Raw genomic sequence first — 8,450 nt, 5'->3', positions numbered from 1 at the left:
AGTACATGACTTCTATTTCTGTACAAGGTTCTAATCGGTTGAAGAACTGGGATGTCTGGTGACTAACAGTGGGGTGAAAAATCCATTTTGCAGGCTGTTAGCTGTAGGCCCTCGAGCACATGGAAATGAAAGGGGGATTTGGAGAATGAAACAAGTGTATCTCAAGTTTGTGGCATTAGAGGGGAAGTTCTTCAGGTGAAGAGTAGTAGGTGAGGAGCTTTCAGGGGTGGCTGAGGGCTCCCAGCTGTGGCACCAAGAAAGGACGTGTGAATCCTGTGGGAATTGCCATCACTTGGCAGGCCGCAGGCTGCTTGGAGACATGTGTTGTGCGTATGTCGTCATAAGGACTTGAGGGCAGAGTTACGGCAAAGCTGGTCATTTTCCTAGTGAGAGGTTTAAAGAACTACGAACGCAGATCATAGGAAATCAGGTTTCATTAGTTCTCTTTGCTCAGGATAGCAAATTCTGTAGAAAGGAGAAGCAACTCCCATTTTGTTTTCCCATTAGGGGTAATCCCTAGTTTCTTGATTGAGTGGATTTAAGGGATTATAATGCTGAAGTGCATCTTGCACTGTCGGTGAATTAAAGGATGGTCACATTGAAATGCATATCTATCTAATTTTTTTGTCCTGTAATCATTAGGAGCAGTGCACTTATTGTAAGTACAGCCAAGTATCATGCTAATACTATTCCTTGTCCATGCTTACATGATACATGTGAGCATATCTAAATTTTGGGGGTTTGAATCCTGGGGGAAATACAGAGGTAAATCTAGCTTTTCTTTTTCCTTTTTTCCTTTCTGAAATACAAGCAACAACAAAAAAATCCTTGCAAGTTAGGTTGTTATTTTTTTTGCAAGAACATACTGTTTTTCACGCTTTCAGACACCAAGATGGAAATTTAAAACAAAATCTTTGTTAATTGGTTTATGAAGGGCTGCTCTATGGAATTTGAGGATGTAATCAGGAGAAAATCCTGACTCTTGACAGTCAGCTTGACTACTGGGGGAATTCCAGGCATTTGCTTTTAGTGAGAGAGCTCGTTTGCTCCGGAGCACTCTTTGTTTGCTGTACTTATGGACTGGGTGAATTGGGTCAGTGCGTACTACTTCTGGGCAGGTTTTTCCAGTGTTGTTAAGGGTGGGTTCTTGCTGGGACCCGATGAATGAGTTTTAAAACTGGAGGGCATTTTACTGGCTGACTGGCATTCTAATTCATTTACTCTTCTGAGATGCTTATGCATGTATGATACCTTTTTCTGCTCCCTCCATCAATTAATTTTCTCCACAGGTTTTGTATTTTAAGCAAGTTCATCCCATTGCTGCTCTGAGATTGCATGCTAAGGAGTGCTCACTGTGTAGTTTCACGTGCATTTGTTCCAGCAGTGCTGCCAGGCCAAGCCATCGTCCTCCTCTTCCTCCCACCGTCCCCCGTCACTGTCCCCTCTGCTTTCCTTTTTTATGGCTTCACTGTGCTTTCAGCTGTGTCCTGGTAAAGCTGTTTGTTTGGCCTGACCAAATGGGGTGGAGGGAGAGGTTATTTTTAGTGCGGATCATTTCCGTGGTTTTAACTGAGGGCGGGTGACACAAAATGGGGAAGAAGAAAGCAGACATGGGAACAAGCAGTAGGACATAATGGGAAGGTGATGGCTTTCTAAACAAGCAGGCTTACTTCCTCCACCTCTCTATCTGCAGTCACAGATTATGGTTGGACCACATGGATTATGGTGTGTGTTGGAATAAACCCAGTGCAGAGTGTTGGTTTTACTTCTTCTGATGTGAGGTCTGACATTTCTTGCAGAGGTTAGGTGGTATAAGAACAGATCTGTCTTGCTTGCCCTTGCCTTTTTGGTTAAGTAAACACAGCTACATTCACTGCAGTTTTTTCTAAACTTAACTTTGTGGACTGGGGCTTTAAGGCTTAGTCTGATGCGTTTCAAAAGGAAATCGACTCCCATGCACTCCAGCATACAAAAGACTTCATAGCTGTTGGAGTCTCATGTAACAAGAGCTCTTCTCTCTTGGGTTTGTTGTGTAACTGCAAGCCACTTCCGCTCTGTTACTGTATTCACTGAAAACATGATAGATATGCAAAAATCGCATGAATGGTCATCTGGCCACAGAGGGTACCTATAGGTGTATATGTTTAAATTCTGTTGACATGTTTCCCATGGTATTGGATGAGCCAGCTTAAAAGTGTTCCTGTGGATGTAAAGTAAGAATGGAGCATTGTTCCAGTGTATGCTGGTATGTAGAATTGAAGCTATTTTGTGAAGTTTGCATGGCCTTCGGGGAAGATGTGATGAGTTCACGAAACAGAAGTCAACTGAGGACTCCTGAGTATATAGAAACCCTGTTTGGCTCAAGTTCTTGAAAAGAAGGCTTGGAAGACTGTCTGGGGAGAAGATTTGTTATATATGCGTGTCCTGTCTTTGCCCATTTCCTGTTAGGCATCCACTTTTGGAAGAAGGATAGTGGGCTAGAAAGAACTCTGGTGTAACCCTGAAAAAGCATTCTTAATTTAAGGTTTAAAAAGTCATGATCAGGAGGCATTACTTTCCGACATATCCCAGTCAGCACTATGCTGATTCATTTTTAAATACATTAACTAAAAAAAAAAAAATTAATCACAGCTGCTGTTCAGGTGAAAGTTTTGCCTTATGCGGCAGGAATATTGCCCTATTAGCCATTATTTAATTTTTCTGGTTGCACCATAACGAGTATGAGAGAGCACGTTGCCTTTCTTGCCAGAATGCGTGATGGTCTTCTGTCTGTGAGCTAGGAGAGGCTTCTACAAAAAGCGAGTCATCAACCATTTCTATCAGCGTGTCCTCGTATAAGCTGTTATCTGATAATGCGAGAGAGCCTATGGCTGGCTAGAGGGGAAATTGTTCTCAACAGGAGTTTCAGAAACAGTAAGGCCATTTTACACATGCCCAGCAGTTCAGTTCCTAAGTTTCACAGGCTGTGAGGTGCTGTCGCAGAGGCACACTTGCGTTTAATGTATACATTTACAAAGCCTGAGGGTCAGTTCAGAATTTACCTAAGCTAAGTTGTGTTGTTTAGGAGATGAATTGAGAGCAAATATGGTATGCTCTGATGTTTTGTCTTCATAAAGTCCACTGAAGCTTTTCAGTTGACCTTTTCAACTCTTGCTAAAAATGTTATGGTACAACCTGTAGTATCTGTATTAGCTCAAGCATTAAATGATTTCGTATCTTTTCTCTTGGAGGAAAAAAGGAGAGGAAGAAATAAAATCTCCTTCTTGCATTTCAACCTGGATTTATGTAACCTGAAAAAATGGGAAGAGAATATATCCATCTTTACAAAATTACAGGCACCATCTTAGTTGAATACTTGAATAACGAGTACTGTGTGGAGGCAAGCTGAATGCTTCTCTGCATCTAGCAGTATTTGTAATGTGTTTTAAATTGTATTGCTGCCATTCTTTGCCTTAGTTTCCACGTTCACTTCTCTACAATCTGAATGCACTGTTATCATAAGGAAAACATCCCCGTAATGTTTCCTGAGCATGTAAATCAACACAGGGAAAGGAAGTTCACTTTTTTTTAATTATGTGGAGTAAAATATTGGCATGAGTATATTTGTCACCAGGTCTGTTAAAAAGTAATAATCAACCATCTTTAGACTAGAATAAAATTACCTTCCATCTGTGTCTAAACATAAATTATCCAAAATATAAATATACAAAAGTATGTTCAAAATTGATACAATGATACATGAATGGGGGCCAGTATTGTTACTTTATTTTTCAAAATAAGTACCTCCAAAAATTCACATTTAACTCAAAATTAAAGGTTTCATTTCAGCAGGTTTTGTTATGATTTTTACTTTTTAAAGTCAGAATACCAAGAGGATTTGCAGAATGGTAGATACAAAAGGTGATTTAAAGCCAGCCAACTTAGAATTAACCTCTGCAGCCAACTGGAACTGAAAATTAACAGTAAGTTAGAGAGGAAGAGAAATAACTATTTTTTTTTTCCCATTTACATGAACGGATGTCAAAATATGTCAAGAACAAACAGAATAAAATTTAGAACTGAATCATTAGGAGCGGTTTTAAATATTTTTTAAATGTTGACATTTTTAAAGGTACAGTTTTGGTGCATTTGAGAGCTTGTCTACCTTAAACAATGCTCTTCACTTTACAAGCAGAGTGTTGTAACACAACTGTTTAGCATCAGTTGCAAAAAAAAAATTCCCAGAATAGCTGTTTGGGGTTTCACGGATTTATTCTGATTTACCAAGACCTTTATACCTGGTGTCCATATGTAAAGTGTTACTGTAAAAATAGTATTTGACCAGTGCAGCTAAAGTATAGTAACACCTGAGTATGGAACCTGTTTTTGAGATGTTGTTTATTTTAGTGCTTGTTGTATTTACGGGTCATTTATTGTCTGAAAGAAGTGGCAAAAAATTTCAGTATTAATATCTGTTTAACCACAGGAATTATGTACAAATTTTTTTTTCAAGGATACATGTAATCAGCAGTGCACACTTGAATAATTCATCAGAATATTTCCTTCTTTATTAGTGCTTTTCACAGTGTCAGCAAGACTTCCCTTCTCTGCTTTCCCAACTCTCCATGAGCGTGCTACTTCCCCTGTTCTCCTGTCTAGGGACATCTGCTGTGGGATGGTCAAGGTGAAGGAAAGGGGACACTGAAGAAGGCGCCCCAATAATCTCCCTTGGTTTCTTCCTCTGCCCTCCCTGTGCTTGACTGGTCCTTTTCTTCTCTGGTGGGACCTGGGCAGGAGGCTCCCCCAGAGGTAGGAGTGCACCTCAGCAGAAGGCCTCTCGGGTATGATTTGGCTGTCTCTCTTCCTGCCACCTGGGGAGACATCACGAGAGGCCAGGTTATATTTTTACCTGACACAAGCTCTCTGACGCCAAAAATGAACTTTTGCCCTGCATGTATGTGACGCTGTCCTGTTGAATTGTTTTCTGTCTAAAGTACGTATTTCTCGGTGTGGAACATTTTTAGCTAATCAAAAAACACTGAATAAATACGCTTGGATAAAAGCAAGCGTGTTGATAATACAAACTATATGTCAGGTGGTATGCTTAACATCTGTATTTTAAAGCTGACTGTTCAAAGTAAGAACAAATAATTACTGATGCTTATGAAAACCCTTTTATGCAGATTATCTGAAAGCAAATATTTTAGAGACCACATTCACTAGAAAAATAGGAGATTTTGATTAGTTCTTTAAACCATTTAAATGTAGCTTTAAACTCATACGTGCAGTCTGGGCTGATAAGCTTTTAGTGTCTTCCTTTAAGGATGAGATTTAATTAAAGGTCAGTGCCACACACATTTCCACAACACATAGTAAAACCCTGGAATGAAATGAGCCTCACTTGAACATTTGATTAGACAAGATAATGTATTTCCCCCTGGAGTAGTTTGTTATTCAAAACAAGCTCTTTAGGGAAGGAAGTTCACATCAGTTGGTAACTGTTCCTGTGGATACCAAAGAACTTTGTACAGTACACACTACAGTAAACTGCACTGCAGGTCATTTAAGAGCTGAAAGCAGGGCCCGTGTCTATGTAAAAGTATCAAAAATGTATATTAAAAAAAAAATAAGTGGAGGGCTTAATAGACAAACAGCAGGCAGTGATACTAGGGAAAAAATACACAGTTTACAGGGCGAGTCATGCTTTTAGTTAGTCAAGAAATGACACTTTCCTAGTATAGCTGAATGTTCGAAATGCTGTTTTACACCTTGTGTGTAAAAAAGAAATTGGAAAAAAAAAAAAAGTGTGCTGTGAAGTGATGGCCCTAAATGTAATATGGAACTGAATAACTTCTGGCTTTAACTTTCCTGTAAAAGCAATTGTAGACTTCAAAATTATTAGCTGCTCTGTTCTGTAGATGGCTCTTTTTTTTTTCCATCATTGCCCTATTTTGTCCCTTTTGTTTTTCACTCACCACATATCTTGAAAATTTTAGTGACTGGTAGCAAGTGGTCGTAGCAGGCCATGTTCATTAGGACTTAACTAAATTTTGATTTCAAACTATTTTTGATTATCTGTATGAACTGATATTTGAGGGTAAACTGGAAATGAATGTTGTATTCTGGACTCTTGAAACGAACACCCCCTAAAACAAAGACTTGTTTTCATGGGAAGGGAACATTTCCTCAAGTTAATAAATGTTTGCTGCCATGGAAGCAGTTTTAAAACATTTTTACACTCTAGCACTAAGTCTAGTATATCTCTGGTGGATACTTTGGTTTAGAAATCCAATTTAAATCTAATTTTGACTTTATCTTGGACTGCTGTGCTGTTTATGTCTTTGATTACAGAAGCCTCCCTTAAATAGCAAACCCGAAGAGTTAGTGTCTTCTGAGTTTGCTGAAGCTGCTAACTAAGCTGTGGTTTGTATCTTAAATTTGTTACATGGTCATCATAAACGTTTCTTACATTTGGGGGAAGGGTTCTTCAATTTTTACATAGTATGTATGGTGTCATCATAATATGTAATGCGGAAGAGTCACTCAGTATAGCTGTGTGTGAATATTATACAAACTACCTACCATAATTTTATCTTGGTACATAGCACCAACATTTGAGCTATGGTTTGAGTCAGTAGCTAATCCCTAGCTGGAAAAAGAGGTGTATTTTGGCAGTCAGCACTGATCTCTTGTGCGATTCCAGCAAGTAACTTAATCTTGTTTCCTCCATTCCTTCTCCTACCTTTCTTCTTCGCTAAAGCAGAATGGGGCATGTGCCCAGCATAATGTGCTTTTCAGGAGCTCTAAGCGGTGTTCTCAGTTCTGTAAATTGTAATTTCTTCCATAATGGAGGTAATAAATTCTGGTTGCCTGTGGATGTACTGTAGATGCCCAGCCGACTTCTCCAGTGATGATAAATAGCCCGTGTTTCCTTTAGGTCTGCTGCTGCCTGATTATCCTCAGAGTAGTCCTAGTCCCTTCCAGCTGAGGAAGAGGCAGTGCATGTCGAAGCAAATTCTGGTGATAAGTGCTGGCTGGCTGGTCAGACCATGCGTGTCGGTCAGCAGCTAAGCCAGCAAAAGCATGTAACTTGTTGAGATGGTGCTAAAACTTCTCTTCGGTAAGGAGATGTTGAACCAACTCCTTCCTCCAGGCAACGATGTTTGTGCTCCACTTTGATTCCTTCTTTGAGTCCTCTGCCTTTTTGTGGCATTTGGTTGGAACTGGCCAGTGTGTTGCATAGTTAGGTAGAAGGCATAGTTAATTATCGGGCAGATGATGGGACAGCATAAGTCTGCTTTCCCTAGGAAACCAAGCTAAGGAGACAGCATAGTTTGCAGTAGGGCTTGAACAGTTTGGTGAGTTAGGCCGCAACTGAAATTTAAATATAACATTTACGTGTTATGCTTACGGTCACATTTTATGCTTTGTGGCTGCAGATAACCTTTCTACTTTGATACAGTATATGTTTCAACAACTGTGGAGTGCTGCGTAATATTTTTCCTTTTTGAAGAGAGTGGAAGATCTACTGTTTATAGAAAGTTTAAGTAATTCTTGTAAACCAATAGGTGGGATGATGGACCCAGGTGCGGGATGTCAAATGTGACGTCGTCCCAGTGTGTTGCTGCCTGAGCCGTTCTTGGCTAGATGTGCAGTGTCTTCTGAATAGCGGGCTGTGTAAAAGTGGGTCTTGTGTCATCTGTGCTAACACTTTGCTCTTTTCAACCGCACGTAAGATGTTTACATCAACCAGTTACGCTTTCATTTCAATCCTTTCTTTTTTTCTTTTTGTACGGACCTATCAGCCAGCCTGCTTCAGTCAAGCATGACACACCTTGATTTCTGCCCTTCTAATCGTGCATGCACACTGTGCAGTACTGATTTTCAGAAGTATGTATCAAATTCAAATTTTACATGGCTGATTTGAGGTGGAGTAGTTTATAACTATAAAAATAGTTTATAACTATTTTTTAGCCTAGGAGCATACTGTGAAAGAAGACATTTTATATGTCTTTATTATGTACCTTATCCAAAGAGCCTGTCTTACAACTGCAGTATCTGCAACATGAAGAGTATGGATTGCTGGAGAAGAGCATACGATCTGGGGCTGGTGCGTAGCATCACCAGTGCCAGTGAGATTTAGAGTGACTGCCTCTCTTCCAAGGTCTCATCCTTTACAATACAGTCACTAAAGAAAAGGGTAACTTTTAAAATAGAAAAATTATAGCATTCCTAACTAATTTTACAAATTTACAAATTACTACATTTTTATTGGGCATCCCTTTTAAACATACCTTAAAAATTGAAAAGATGTAGAACATGTAGCAACTTCCATTACATTTCCAGGTTTATGATTTTAACTACACATCATTAAGTCCACAAGAAGATAGTTCTTGACATGTACAGCAGCATAAAATGTTCAGTTGAAGTGTGTGCTGCTAGTTAAAATGTTTGGTGTCCCTCTTTATTGT

The sequence above is a fragment of the Eurypyga helias genome, unplaced genomic scaffold (genome assembly GCF_000690775.1).
Source record: "Eurypyga helias isolate BGI_N326 unplaced genomic scaffold, ASM69077v1 scaffold16111, whole genome shotgun sequence".
NCBI classification, from domain to species: Eukaryota; Metazoa; Chordata; class Aves; order Eurypygiformes; family Eurypygidae; genus Eurypyga; species Eurypyga helias.
Note: the sequence above shows the minus strand (reverse complement) of the source record.